This window comes from Bos indicus, chromosome 7 (assembly GCF_029378745.1).
Source record: "Bos indicus isolate NIAB-ARS_2022 breed Sahiwal x Tharparkar chromosome 7, NIAB-ARS_B.indTharparkar_mat_pri_1.0, whole genome shotgun sequence".
Taxonomy (NCBI): domain Eukaryota; kingdom Metazoa; phylum Chordata; class Mammalia; order Artiodactyla; family Bovidae; genus Bos; species Bos indicus.
The window spans coordinates 49,338,409-49,354,267 of record NC_091766.1 but is presented as its reverse complement, the minus strand read 5'-3'; positions in this window follow the sequence as shown (position 1 = coordinate 49,354,267).

Sequence of the window (15,859 nt, the reverse complement as noted above, 5' to 3'; positions counted from 1 at the left end):
ACTGTGCCTCCAGAAACAGTGGGCTGAAGGAGGGTCCTCTGACGTCTTCCTTAGGGGGCACTGAGCTCGCAGGAGTCGGTATGCTGAAAGTGTAGATGTCTTCATCCAAGTTTTAAAAGGGAGCCCAGAGGTTCCTGGGGAACAGAAGAAAAATAAAGCAAAAATGATGGAGGCAGTCGGTTGCTTTGAAGTGAAGCCAGTGGATGCCCCCTGCTGTGGTAGTGATTGGGCTTCCCTAGTGGCCCATGGATGGAGGAGCCTGGTAGGCTGCAGTCCATGGGGTCGCTAAGAGTTGGACACGACTGAGCAACTTCACTTTCACTTTTCACTTTCATGCATTGGAGAAGGAAATGGCAACCCACTCCAGTGTTCTTGCCTGGAGAATCCCAGGGACAGTGGAGTCTGATGGGCTGCCGTCTATGGGGTCGCACAGAGTCGGATACAACTGAAGCGACTTAGCAGCAGCAGTGGCTCAAACGGTGAGCATTCCATGAAGAGAGGAGCCTGGAAGGCCACAGTCCATGGGGTCCCAAAGAGTCAGACACGACTGAACGACTAACATACGCATGACAGCAGTTAGGCACATGAGTCTTGGAGTCTAACATTTGGATTCGAGTGTCACATTGGCACCTGCTTCTGTGGGTGATCTTTTACAAGGCATTTAAATTCTCAAAGCCTCAGTTGCTCCATCTGTAAAATGGAGATGATAGTGGTACTTTGTTGTTAAGATCAAATGATAGCCGTATCATTTGATAAAGCTCTTAAAGTTCCATAAAGCTCTTAGCCTAATGCCTGGACCTCAGTCAATTTATTTAAAAAGGTATTCCTATTAATAAAATTAGACTAAGAGTAAATACCTGTCAGAAGTGTTCTTTATCTTGATCTGGGTGACGGGTATATGAGTGTGTGTCTATGTAAAAAAAAAAAAACCTTCAATTGTACACTTAAGATCAAATTACTTTTCATGTGTAAAAATTCGTACATTCTACATTTTACTATACATATCTTATACCTTACCAAAAAAAAAAAAAAAAAAAAAACCCGAGAAAAACAAAAGGAAGCTTTTGCAAGCTAGAGTTAATAGAATGAAATGGTTCAAATAAAAAAAAAAATTGCAGGCTAAAATGTAGGAAAAAATGTATTGTGGAGGTATGTCAGGAAGTTAATAAAAACATTTTCTTCCCCTCAGATTTTGTAATGGTTATGAGATTTATCAGGGTTTTTTCGTGTTTTTGACCACACTGCACAGCATGTGGGATCTTAGTCCGTCCCCTGCTCCCAGGGATTGGACCTGCGTCTCCTGCAGTGGAATCGGGAAGTCCTAACCACTGGACCACTAGGGAAGTCCCTGTCAGTTTTTGTTTTTGTTTTTTTTTTAATGTGTAATTTTGTGTGTTTTCTTTTATTATCCTAAGTAAATATTCACTTTTGTAGTGAAAAAAAAATGTGAATGAGCCCATCTTTGGTGGTGCTGTGCATGGGGCCCTCTTGGGAAAGGAGAGAAAGCAGAAGTTGCCAGGTTGGATAAAGACAGAGTCACACCCAGCCTGCCCTTATCCCTCAACTGGTTGGAGCCAATAAATGGCCTGGATGTGGCGTCCTGCAGTTGTCCTGGGGGAAGCCTGCCTGATGGGAAGCCTGCTGTGATCAAGCTCAGCTTTTTGCCCCTACAGAAGGAGCTCCCACTGTATCATGTTCCCCACTGGGAACAGCATGAGCAACACCGTGATGTCAGCCCAATCAATTCTCCTTCCTAACAGCTCTCAGCAGCGACCTGGGAGGTGAGGCATCCTTAGGGGGACTTTATTGAGTAATAGGAATTAAAAACACTGAGAAGGGGGTCACCCAGGCTCTGGGCCCCTGATTAACAGGGCTGGTAGCAAGGCCTCCCATTACATCCTGGAGCTATTACCTCGGGGAAATGGAACTGGACAAGCCTGCCTTCCATTATGCAAAGAAAGGGCTTTTCAAGTAAATTTCCATTTAAGTATGAGCTTAGATCAGTGACGATGGGGCCATAATAGCTGAGATGGTCATCACAGCTATTAAAAATACATTTTTTAACCATGTGCTCAGGCTGCCTTGTCATTTTCGTATCGTTTATCCCCAGAAGACTGTGACTCAACCTTTTCCAAGTTTTTCAGAGGCAGGTTAACATCCGTCTGTATTTTCAACTTTTTAATTCTTTGACATACATCCTGAGTGAAATTTACATCCTTGACACAGCCTACGGATATATTCAGAATGTGATAAAAAAAAATTGGTCCTGGATTGAGATGGAGATGGGTGGTGGGCAGTAAGTAAGGCACTCCACTCACTGGTCATCGCCTGTGGTGCTGGGCTTACCTCTCCATTTACACCATCTTGTTCTGCTGTTCCCTACACAGGACCTCAGACATACATACTTCATTTTTAGCTCAATGCCTTCAGATGGTTGTCTCTGCTGCCCTGGATACTGTTCCCCCATGCTCTATCAGGCTGACTCTCACATATTATCCAGGTCTCACCTTGAATCTGTATCTTCAAGGATGCTCTCTGACTCACTCCCCACCCCCAGACATGGTTAGTACTTTCAACTGGTTTTCTATCTTTGTGTAACAAACTGCCCTTAGCCATTTGCTCATGATTCTGCAGTTTGATTGGCTCAATCTTGCCTGGATGACCTCTGTAGCTGCAGTCAGTTATTGAGTTGACTGACAGCTAGCTATTCCTGGGTAACTTTGCTCATATGTAGGGAGCCTCAGTCAAAGTGGTGTAAGCAGCTGGGACGGCTAGAATGTCTGGGAAGCTAGGATGCTAACCTGGGGCTTCCTTACATGGTGGCTTCAGGGTAGCAAGAGAGTGCAAGAAGAAGCTGCCAGATTCCTTAATGCTGAAGTTCAGAAGTCACATAATGTCACTTCTACTGCATTCTGTTACTTGAAGAAAGTCCTAGGGCCAGCACAAATTCAAAGGCAGAGAAATAGACTCATTTATTAATGCAGAGTCACCTTGCAAAAGGGCAGGTATCCAGGGATGGAAGGGCTTACTTTGCCCATCATTTAGCACAGACTTAGTTCCCTAAGCGTTTCCTTCAATGCTCTTATATCTGGTGTTGACTAATGCCTTGTATGATTGTTTACTTGTCATTTTTATTTCCTACTAGACAATAAGGTCTATAAATGTAGGGACTGACTATCTTGTTCATCACTCTATTCCCAGAGCTTGGAACATAGGGCTTAGTTGCTCAGTTGTGTCCGACTCTTTGTGACCCCACACACTGTAACCCGCCAGGCTCCTCTGTCCATGGGGATTCTCCAGGCAAGTAAACTGGAGTGGGTCACCATGCCCTCCTCCAGGGGATCTTCCCAACCCAGGGACTGAACCCAGGTCTCCCACATCGCAGACAGATTCTTTACTGTTTGAGCCACCAGGTAAGCTCTAGTGTAGTTGTTAAATGAACAGATGGATGAATGAATGAATAAATAAGGTTCCAGGTGTCCCAAAGTTGCAGCTAAGGCTTTGGAGATAGTCTTGGGTTTAAATCCTTGTTTTATCACTTCCTAGGTGTTTGACCTTAGACAAGTTAACTTGATCTCTGAGCCTTAGTTTCTTTATCTTTAGAGATTAAAATAAACTGCACCTCAGACTCCAGTCCTAACCAGAGGGTTTCAACTCCATGCTTGCTTTCTTTCCTCTTCTTTGTGACCCTCTTAGCTTTCATACTCAATAGATGAGGTTTCAACAGGTGCTAGTTTCCTTTCCCCAACTCCCAAGCATTGGAAACTGGGCTTTCAGGGCAAGTGGCCCTCAGAGTACATCCTTTGAAGGTCCCCAGGAGTCTTTGTTTTGTTTTGTTTTGTTTTGCCGTGCTGTGAGGCATGTGGGACCTTAGTTCCCTGACCAGGGATCAAACTAGCAACCCCTGGAATGGAAGCACAGAGACAGGAGTCTATTCTATATAGATCATTGCCCCAAGACTATTAATGGCTATAAACCAGTAGTTCTCAACTAGGAGTGATTCTGCCCCTCAGGGGATAAAGATTGCCGGGAGAAATATCAATAACCTCAGATATGCAGATGACACCACCCTTATGGAAGAAAGTGAAGAGGAACTAAAAAGCCTCTTGATGAAAGTGAAAGAGGAGAGTGAAAAAGTTGGCTTAAAGCTCAGCATTCAGAAAATGAAGATCATGGCATCCGGTCCTGTCACTTCATGGGAAATAGATGGGGAAACAGTGGAAACAGTGTCAGCCTTTGTTTTTTGGGGCTCCAAAATCACTGCAAATTAAAAGACGCTTACTCCTTGGAAGGAAAGTTATGTCCAACCTAGATAGCATATTCAAAAGCAGAGACATCGCTTTGCCAACAAAGGTCTGTCTAGTCAAGGCTATGGTTTTTCCTGTGGTCATGTAGGGATGTGAGAGTTGGACTGTGAAGAAGGCTGAGCGCCGAAGAATTGATGCTTTTGAACTGTGGTGTTGGAGAAGACTCTTGAGAGTCCCTTGGACAGCAAGGAGATCCACCCAGTCCATTCTGAAAGAGATCAGCCCTGGGATTTCTTTGGAAGGAATGATGCTAAAGCTGAAACTCCAGTACTTTGGCCACCTCATGCAAAGAGTTGACTCATTGGAAAAGACTCTGATGCTGGGAGGGATTGGGGGCAGGAGGAGAAGGGGACGACAGAGGATGAGATGGCCGGATAGCATCACTGACTCAATGGACGTGAGTCTCAGTGAACTCCTGGAGTTGGTGATGGACAGGGAGGCCTGGCGTGCTGTGATTCATGGGGTCGCAAAGAGTCGGACACGACTGAGCGACCGAACTGAACTGAACTGAACTGAGACATTTTTGGTTGTCACAGACATTTTTGGTTGGGGAGAGGCATGATGGAATCTAGAGGCTAGCAGCTAGGGATGTTAAACATCTTACAATGGACAGCCCTTTCCCAGCCCCAACAAAGAATTGTTGATCCAGAGGATCTTCCTAACCCAAGGATAGAATCCAGATCTCCAGCATTGCAGATTCTTTATCGTTTGAGCTACCCGGGAAGCCCCAACAAAGAATTAAATGGTTGAAGGCAGGAGGAGAAGGGGACGACAGAGGATAAGATGGCTGGATAGCATCACCGACTTGATGAACATGAGTTTGAGCAAGCTCCGGGACTTGGTGATGGACAGGGAAGCCTGGCGTGCTGCCCTCCATGGGGTCGCAAAGAGTCGGACACGACTGAGCGACTAAACTGAACTGAAACTGAAATATCCGTAGAGCTGAAACCATGATAGGAACTGACTGTTCTTTCCATCCTTACCGGGTTTAGATGTACTAGATTTTACCTGGTAGTAGTCAACCTTCATCCTTCTTTAGCTCTGGTGTTTGGTGATGGCCGCAGTCCTGGACCTCACAGCTTTTGATTAAGATTTTCTGCTCGGCAAGTTTGTTGAGAGGGGAAGGAGGAAATAACTCCATCTGCTGGCCACAGCTGGGATCACAGCAGGAGAAGGCAATGGAGATTTTTTCCAGGAAAGGCCTCATGTGTGTCAACCTTCAGTTCAGTTCAGTCACTCAGTTGCGTCTGAGCAAGCGTCTTTTAATTTCATGACTGCAGTCACCATCTGCAGTGATTTTGGAGCCCAAGAAAATAAAGTCTGACACTGTTTCCACTGTTTCCCCATCTATTTCCCATGAAGTGATGGGACCAGATGCCATGATCTTAGTTTTCTGAATGTTGAGTTTTAAGCCAACTTTTTCACTCTCCTTTTTCACTTTCATCAAGAGGCTCTTTAGTTCCTCTTCACTTTCTGCCATAAGGGTGGTGTCACCTGCATATCTGAGGTTATTGATATTCAACCTTCACTGTGTTACAAACCCCTAGGATTCCTGAAGAATGTTAGTTGGGACAGCACACAACTGGACGAAGTTGTTTCTGAAGATGTTGTGTGTGACAAGCTTGGGGTTAGAATCTAGAGTTGAATTCAGAAACTTCTTATTCTTTCTTCTTTTTAAGAAATTGTTTTAAAAGTTATCCCAGGGGTCCAGACCCAGGAATGGACATGATCCTAGAACTTCATTTTCTCAAAGGGGGTTAGTGTCCTGGGCTTAGCAGCACTTCAGCCAGGAAGGTGCTCGTAGCTGCCTAGTGGGTGCTTGGTACACACTTGCTGAACTGAATCCAGAATTTAGGAGAAACTGCACCAGCATGCAGCTGCTTTTAATAGCCCTGTTGGGAAGAACATTTACTCAACCAGAGAAAGAAGAAGAGAAGGATAGAGGGAGGGAAAGGTATTAAGTGATGCCTGGGTACTTTATGTGTCATTTCATCTGATCCTCACGACTACTTTGTATGGTCAATTACTGACCATCACTATCATCACCCCCATTTTATGTTATAGATGGAGAGGTTTAGTGACTTGCGTTAAGCCACTGCTGGTATATAATGGAACCACAGTTTGAATCCATGTCTCTCTGGGCCAAAGAGACTAAAGTCCTATCTATTTCCATTATACCACAATGTTCTTCCATAACAGAAGTGGTGTTTTATTTTTTTTATTTTTTTGACCGTGCTATGTGGCAAGCATGAACCTTAGTTTCCCAACCAGGGATAGATCCATGCCCCCTGCAGTGGAAGTGGGGAATCTCAACCAGTGGACCGCCAGGGAAGTCCCAAAATGATTTTAAAATAATAATAAAAATGTAAACAACTACTATTTATTGACTTCTAACCATATGCCAAGGTCTGTGCTAACATTTCACACAGATTATCTCATTTAAACCCTCTTATTAAATCTCACCATGAGCCTGTAAGGTAGGTATTGTTCCTATTATTCCCATTTAATAGATCAGGATACTGCTGAAGTTGATAAGAATTTAGTGTCTTGCTCTAGGTTTCATAGCTGTGAAACAGCAGAGTGCGGGGAGGGGGGAAGGAATTTTTTCAAAGGATCAGAATGGAAGAAAGAATGTAAAGAAGAAGGAAAGTAAAAGAGAAAAAGCAAAGGGAAAGGAGGGGAGGTAGAAAGAGAGTGTCACTGGAGGGGCTTCTGAAGAACTGGTCACCTCTTTGGTCTTGCCCATAGAAGAGGTGAGGAAAGCGATATCAACACTGGGAAAGCATCGCAGTAAGGTGCACACACAGCTGCCTCCCACCTTCAGAAGTTGACCTGCGGCAAATGTGGCTACCTGGTCAAGTGAAAGAGAAAATACCATGGAATGCCAAGTCTTAAAGACGAAATACTGCCTCAGCCAGTGAGTGAGGCACCTAAAAATTGTATGATGCAGATTCAGGTATGAATTCCATGAAGGAACACTACCTAAACCTATAGATGGCACCTTTGCAGCATCTTTGAAGCAACTTCCATGTTTCAACAATTAGTCATGAATTGAGTGTTTTGATTTTAAATTTTAAAAAAATAAATAAAAATGAAGAATTCATAATGCTCTATTTATTAACCTGAGTAGTGGTTCATGGGTGCTCTTTTTATATTATTCTTTAAACTGTTGTTATATACTATGTGTTATGTATAAGCATATTTATATACTATATCTGATATAATTGTATCATATCCGTAAAATAGGGATAATAATATCTGCTTTGCAGGGTTGTTATGCAACGGATGGGCTTCCCAGGTGGCTCTGTGGTAAAAAATCTGCCTGCCAACGCAGGAGCCATAGGAGATGCAAATCTGATCCCTGGGCGGGAAGATCCCTTGGAGGAGGAAATGGCAACCCACTCCAGTATTCTTGCCTGAAAAAAGTCCAAGGACAGAGGAGCCTGGTGGGCCACAGTCCATGGGGTTGCAAACAGTCAAACACGACTGAGCAACTGAGGAGACACACATGCAAACAAGTGGTCTGATATGTAAAGATGCCAGCAGAGAGTAAGTGTTCAAAATAGCTTACATGTATCCAGTGTTCATTGTGTTAACAATTGTTCTGAATATGTTACATGGATTATCTCATCCAGTTCTTACCCCCAAATGAATAGCATGAATTATTGTTATGATCCTCATTTTACAAACGAATGACCTAAAGGACATAGATTATCTTGGGAATGGTGGAATTAGGGTTTGAACCTAGTAATATGGCTCAGGGCCTGAATTATATAGCTCTCCACTCAACTATCTTCCAGTAAAGAACTCACTATTACCACCATTTTACCTCCTGAGAGAGAAGAAGGTAAAAGGAAGCCTAGTGTCAATTTGGAAATAAAATACCTTTGAACTGGGCTGAGACTGGTGATGCTGGAAGTGCAAGGAGGTAGAGATCAGGAGTTCACAAAGGTGTTGGGAGGGGTCCACATTACTAAAGCTGATGATCTGGATTTTCATTTTTCAAAAAACATTTAACAAATAAGATAATTATTTAAATTTTTTCTCTTGATAAAAGGGAACAGTTTGAGTCTTGAGTGAATGAAAGAATGAATGTGGGGTGGTTCCTGGTGATCAGAGGAACATGGAAGAGTTTACAGCTGACCCTTGAATAACATGGGGGTTAGGAGTGTCGACCCACTAGTCAAAAATCTCAGTATAACTGTTGACTCCTCCCAAACTTAACTGGTAATAACCTACTCTTAACTGGAAGCTTTATCTGTAACATAAATAGTAGATTAACATATTTTGTATCTTATAGGTATTATATAGTGTATTCTTATAATAATGTAAGTTAGAGAAAGAAAATATTATTAAGAAAGGAAGTGAAACACATTGTACAGAACATATATGTATTTATTGAAAAAAATCTAAAAAAAAAAAAAAGATTTGCATGTAAGCGGACCTGCACTGTTCTAACCTATGTTATTAAAAGCTTGGCTGTATTACTCAACTGAACACTGGAAGCCTCCATGGTGGTTTTTACTGTTGTACTGTTTAAGTCATATATACATTAAAAATTTACCCTCGATGGATAATGGTTAAAGTCTCCAAGCATAAGGAACCCTTATACTGAAATACTAGTTAATGAGGAGTTTACAAATGATACTGCTACAGATTTGCCTTAAGGTACTCTTCACATATATCTGTGAATTGTATTCATCTAAAAAAAAATGTTGTGTAACACAAGAAATCTCTGGGGCTTAACAAGGCAGTGTTGCAATGAGAAAATATATCCAGGGTCCACAGGGAGGGGAGAGTGGGAAGTGATGCCAGTGGGTATGAGGATTCTTTTTGAAGTGATGAAAATGTTTTGGAATTGGATAGTCATCATAGGCTAAACCACTCACCTTTTTACTGTCTCCTTAGTTTTGCCTTTTCCAGAATGTCACATAGTTGGAATCATACAATATGTAGCCTTTTCAGATTGGCTTATTTCACTTAATAAATGGCATAGAAGTTTCCTCTCCAAGTCTTTTCATGGCTTGATAGCTCATATCACTTTAATGCTGAATAATATTCTATCTTCTGGATATACTAGTTTATTTATTCATTCACCTTCCAGAGGACATCTTGTTTCCAACTTTTGGCAATTCAGAATAAAGTTGTTATAAACATCTGTGCACAGTTTTTTTGTGTCAATAGATGTTTTCAATTCCCTTGGTTAAATACCAAGTAGCAAGACTGCTGTGTCACATAGTAAGTGTATGCTTAGTTTTGTAAGAAACTGCCAAACTATTTTCAAATGTGGTTGTACATTTTGCATTCTCACCAGAAATGAATGAAAGTTCTTGTTCCACATCCTTGCTAGCATTTGATGTTAAGCAGCAATCTAGATTTTGGCCATTTCAACACGTATGTAGTAGTATATTTATTTTTATCCATGAATACGGTATTTTTCAAGTTTTCTGCATTGACCATACATTGTTTTTGTAATAGAAAAAATGTGTTATCAAATAGTAATCTGCAAACTCTTTGTAATAGCAAGGAGTGGTGGCATGATGGAGAAATAAAAATTATATAGCATTACAGTGAGAAACATAATACAAAGTAATGATAGTATCAGAACAACTATGGCTTTAAAAATGGTTACAAACATGTGACAGTTATATCCAATTTATCTTTTCATTCACCGGGACAAAACATTCATTCATTAGCTACACTCAAAATGTGTTGTTTGTAGAGAACTTCTTGCCAGAAGCATCTTGAAATCATTTCTATTTTCTTGTTACTTAAAAACAAAACATAAAAATTATAAAATTATAGACAATTATAAAATAAACAATAACATATTAAAGAGCAAAGTATAATAATTATAAACAAGTCATAAAAGCATTATCTATCTTACTACCTATAATACCATAAACAGTTACATTTCATATTTATTCAATTTATATTCAGTACAGTCCATGGAATTGCAAGAGTCGGACATGACTTAGTGACTAAACCACCACCACCACCATATATCTATATCTATATATATACACACACAGGTAGATATGTGATATACTGTAATTTTTGTGCTTGCTAACAAATAATTTTTTTTGTTAAATTATAAATTTAAAACAAATATAAAGTGTGCGACACTTTTGAAACAAGAAAAAAATAGAATTTTGACCTCATATACTATATAGTATGGTGGGAAAAAGTTGACTTTAGAATAGTCTTTCATAATACAAGGCAATCTAAACATGCTTTACATAATTTCACTTATATATAACACCCAAAGAATGGGTTTAAGACATTCTCAAGGGAGTTCAAAAAACCATATATTACTGTGAAAGGGTTAAAGATAAAACAAGGTTGAAAATGTTCATGTAATACATAGTAATGTTCATTTAACACTTAAGGGTTTTGGAATCAGAGCAGGGTTATAATCTAAACATTCTCCTTGGAAGACTGATTGAAATTCTGAACTTTCATCTTGTTTTATCTGTAAAATTGGGATGATACAAATCATGCTGCTGCTGCTGTTTAGCTGCTAAGTCGTGTCCAGCACTTTGCGACCCCATGGACTATAGCCTTTCACGCTCCTCTGTCCATGAGATTCTTCATGCAAGAATACTGGAGTGGGTTGCCATTTCCTTCTCCAGGGGATCTTCCCAATCCAGGGATCCAACCTGGGGCTTCTGCATTGGCAGCCAGGTTCTTTACTGCTAGTGCCAGCTAGGGAGCCCTCAACAAATGTTAGTTATCTTCTCCCCTCCCCCGGGATGAGAAAGATGTTGGATAAAAATAAAAATTCAGACAAATTGAAGAAAGTAGGGAAAACCACTACTTCAGGTATGACCTAAATCAAATCCCTTATGATTATACAGTGCAAGTGAGAAATAGATTCAAGAGATTAGATCTGAAAGACAGAGTGCCTGAAGAACTATGGACGAAGATTTGTGACATTGTACCGGAGACAGGGATTAAGACCATCCCCAAGAAAAAGAAATGCAAAAAGGAAAAATGGTTGTCTGAGGAGGCCTTACAAATAGCTGAGAAAACAAGAGAAGTTAAAGGCAAAATATATCTATCTGAATGCAGAGCTCCAAGAATAGCAAAGAGAGATAAGAAAGCCTTCTTCAGTGATCAATGCAAAGAAATAGAGGAAAACAATAGAATGGAAAAGACTAGAGATCTTCTCAAGAAAATTAGAGATACCAAGGGAACATTTCATGCAAAGATGGGCTCAATAAAGAACAGAAACCATATGGACCTAACAGAAGCAGAAGATATTAAGAAGAGGTGGCAAGAATACACAGAAGAACTTTACAAAAAAGATCTTCATGACCCAGATAACCATGATGGTGTGATCACTCACCTAGAGTCAGACATCCTGAAATGCGAGGTCAAGTGGGTCTTAGGAAGCATCACTACGAATAAAACTAGTGGAGGTGATAGAATTCCAGTTGAGCTATTTCACATCCTAAAAGATGTTATGAAAGTGCTGCACTCAGTATGCCAGCAAATTTGGAAAACTCAACAGTGGCCAACTTCCCGGGCGGCTCAGATGGTAAAGTGTCCGCCTACAAAGAGGGAGACTCAGGTTCATCCCTGGGTCAGGAAGATCTCCTGCAGAAGGAAATGGCAACCCACTCCAGTATTCTTGCCTGGAAAATCCCATGGATGGAGGAGTCTGGTAGGCTACAGTCCATGGGGTCGCAAAGAGGCACACACAACTGAGCGACTTCACTCACTCACTCACTCACATCAGTGGTAAAGGACTGAAAACATCAATTTTCATTCCAGTCTCAAAGAAAGGCAATGACAAAGTTCAAACTACCACACAGTTGCACTCATCTCACGCGCTGCCAAAGTAATGCTGAAAATTCTCCAAGCTAAGCATCAATAGTACATGAACCAGACATTCAAGCCAGATTTAGAAAAGGCAGAGGAACCAGAGATCAAATGGCCAACATCTGTTAGATCATAGAAAAAGCAAGAGAGTTCTAGAAAAACATCTACTTCTGGTTTATCAGTTCAGTTCAGTTCAGTCGTTCAGTCATGTCTGACTCTTTGCGACCCCATGGACTGTAGCCCACCAGGCTCCTCCATCCATGGGATTCTTCAGGCAAGAGTACTGGAGTGGGTTGCCATTTCATTCTCCAGGAGATCTTCCCAACCCAGGGATTGAACCCAGGTCTCCCACATTGCAGGCAGATGCTTTAACCTCTGAGCCACCAGGGAAGCAGTGATTTTAGAGCCCCCCAAAATAAAGTCAGCCACTATTTCCACTGTTTCCCCATCTATTTGCCATGAAGTGTTGGGACCAAATGCCATGATCTTAGTTTTCTGAATATTGAGCTTTAAGCCAAATTTTTCACTCTCCTCTTTCACTTTCATCAAGAGGCTCTTTAGATCTTCTTTGCTTTATGCCATAAGGGTGGTGTCATCTGCATATCTGAGGTTATTGATATTTCTCCCAGCAATCTTGATTCCAGCTTATGCTTCTTCCAGTCCAGCGTTTCTCATGATGTACTCTGCATATAAGTTAAATAAGCAGGGTGACAATATACAGCTTTGACGTACTCCTTTTCCTGTTTGGAACCAGTCTGTTGTTCCATATCCAGTTCTAACTGTTGCTTCCTGACCTGCATACAGATTTCTCAAGAGGCAGGTCAGGTGGTCTAGCATTCCCATCTCTTCCAGAATTTTCCACAGTTTGTTGTGATCCACACAGTCAAAGGCTTTGTCATAGTCAGTAAAGCAGAAATAGATGTTTTTCCAGCAAATGTTGGCAATTTGATCTCTGGTTCCTCTGCCTTTTCTAAAACCAGCTTGAACATCTGGAAGTTCATGGTTCACGTATTGTTGAAGCCTGACTTGGAGAATTTTGAGCATTACTTTACTAACGTGTGAGATGAGTGCAATTGTGTGGTAGTTTGAGCATTCTTTGGCATTGCCTTTCTTTAGGATTGGAACGAAAACTGACCTTTTCCAGTCCTGTGGCTACTGCTGACTTTTCCAAATTTGCTGGCATATTGAGTACAGCACTTTCACAGCATCATCTTTTAGGATTTGAAATAGCTCAACTGAATTCCATCACCTCCACTAGCTTTGTTCATAGTGATGCTTCCTAAGACCCACTTGACTTCACATTCCAGGATGTCTGGCTCTAGGTGAGTGATCACACCATTGTGATCATCTGGGTCGTGAAGATCTTTTTTGTACAGTTCTTCTGTGTATTCTTGCCGCTTCTTCTTAATATCTTCTGCTTCTGTTAGGTCCATACCATTTCTGTCCTTTATTGAGCCCATCTTTGCATGAAATGTCCCCTTGGTATCTCTAATTTTCTTGAAGACATCTCTAGTCTTTCCCATTCTATTGTTTTCCTCCACTTCTGTGCACTGATCATTGAGGAAGGCTTTCTTATCTCTCCTTGCTATTCTTTGGAATTCTGGATTCAAATGGATATATCTTTCCTTTTCTCCTTTGTTTTTCAATTCTCTTCTTTTCACAGCTATTTGTAAGGCCTCCCCAGACAGCCATTTTGCTTTTTTGCATTTCTTTTTCTTGGGGATGGTCTTGATCCCTGTCTCCTGTACAATGTCACAAACCTCCGTCCATAGTTCATCAGGCACTCTGTCTATCAGATCTGCTGCTGCTGCTAAGTCGCTTCAGTCATGTCCGACTCTGTGCGACCCCATAGACGGCAGCCCACCTGGCTTCCCCGTCCCTGGGATTCTCCAGGCAAGAACTGGAGTGGGTTGCCATTTCCTTCTCCAAATCAGATCTAATAACTTAAATCTATTTCCCTCTTGCATTGTATAATCATAAGGGATTTTATTTAGGTCATACCTGAATGGTCTAGTGGTTTTCTCTACTTTCTTCAATTTAAGTCTGAATTCGGCAATAAGGAGTTCATAGACTATGCCAAAGCTTTTGACTGTGTGGATCACAACAAACTGGAAAATTCTTAAGCAGATGGGAATACCAGGCCACCCTACCTGCCTCCTGAGAAATCTGTATGCAAGTCAAGAAGCAACAGTTGGAACCAGAGATGGAACAAAGGACTGGTTCCAAATTGGGAAAGCAGTACATCAAGGCTGTCCATTGTCACCCTGCTTATTTGACTTATATGCAGAGTACATTATGTGAAATGCCAGATTGCATGAAGCATAAGCTGGAACAAGACTGGGGGAGAAATATCAATAACCTCAGATATGCAGATGACACCACCCTTAAGGTAGAAAGCAAAGAGGAACTAAAGAGCCTCTTGATGAAAGTGAAAGAGGAGAGGGAAAAAGTTATCTTAAAACTCAACATTCAAATAAACTAAGAACATGGCATTCGGTCCCATCACTTCATGCAAATAGATGGGGAAACAATGGAAACAGTGAGGCTTTATTTTCTTGGGCTCCAAAATCACTGCAGATGGTGACTGCAGTCATGAAATTCAAAAACGCTTACTTCTTGGAAGAAAAGCTATGATCAACTCAGCTGCTGCTGCTGCTGCTAAGTCGCTTCAGTCGTGTCTTGACTCTGTGCGACCCCACAGACGGCAGCCCACCGGGCTCCTCCATCCCTGGGATTCTCCAGGCAAGAATACTGGAGTGGGTTGCCATTTCCTTCTCCAACGCATGCATGCATGCTAAGTTGCTTCAGTCTTGTCCAACTCTATGCGACCCTATGGACAGCAGCCCACCAGGCTCCTCTGTCCACAGGATTCTCTAGGCAAGAATACTGGAGTGGATTGCCATTTCTTTCTCCATGACCAACCCAGACAGCACATTAAAAAGCAGAGACATTACTTTGCCAACAAAGGTCCATCTAGTCAAAGCTATGGTTTTTCCAGTAGTCATTTATGGATGAGAGAGTTGGACTATAAAGAAAGCTGAGCACTGAAGAATTGATGCTTTTCAACTATGGTGTTGGAGAAGACTCTTGAGAGTCCCTTGGACTGCAAGGAGATCAAACCAGTTCATCCTAAAGGAAATCAGTCCTGAATATTCATTGGAAGGACTGATGCTGAAGCTGAAACTCCAATACTTTGGCCACCTGATGTGGAGAACTGAGTCACTGGAAAAGATCCTGATGCTGGGAAAGATTGAAGGCAGGGGTAGAAGGGAAGGACAGAGGATGAGATGGTTGGATGGCATCACCCACGTGAAGGTCATGAGTTTGAGCAAGCTCCAGGGAGTTGGTGGACAGGGAAATCTGGCATGCTGCAGTCCATGGGGTCGCAAGAGTTGGACACGACTGAGGGACTGAACTGAACTGAAAGAGGAAGAACTCACCTGTGGCCATACATCTTACTTCTTAAAAAAAAAAAATTCTATAGAGTATATCAGACATCCTTGCTAGACACCATACCTCACTGTCACTCAGCGACAGAGAATCTGCCCAGGAAGTACACTCTATCTTTGGTTCAATCACATCATCCTTAAGGTGCAGGGTAGGGCTCTCTCCCTTCTGCAAATTCTTGCCCTCCCATCCCTAGTTTCCAGTCCACCGTCTCTGTCCACCTTTCCATTCACTCATTCCTCTCTGCCCCGCCCAGAAATCGTGGCTTTGCCCACTGTTTC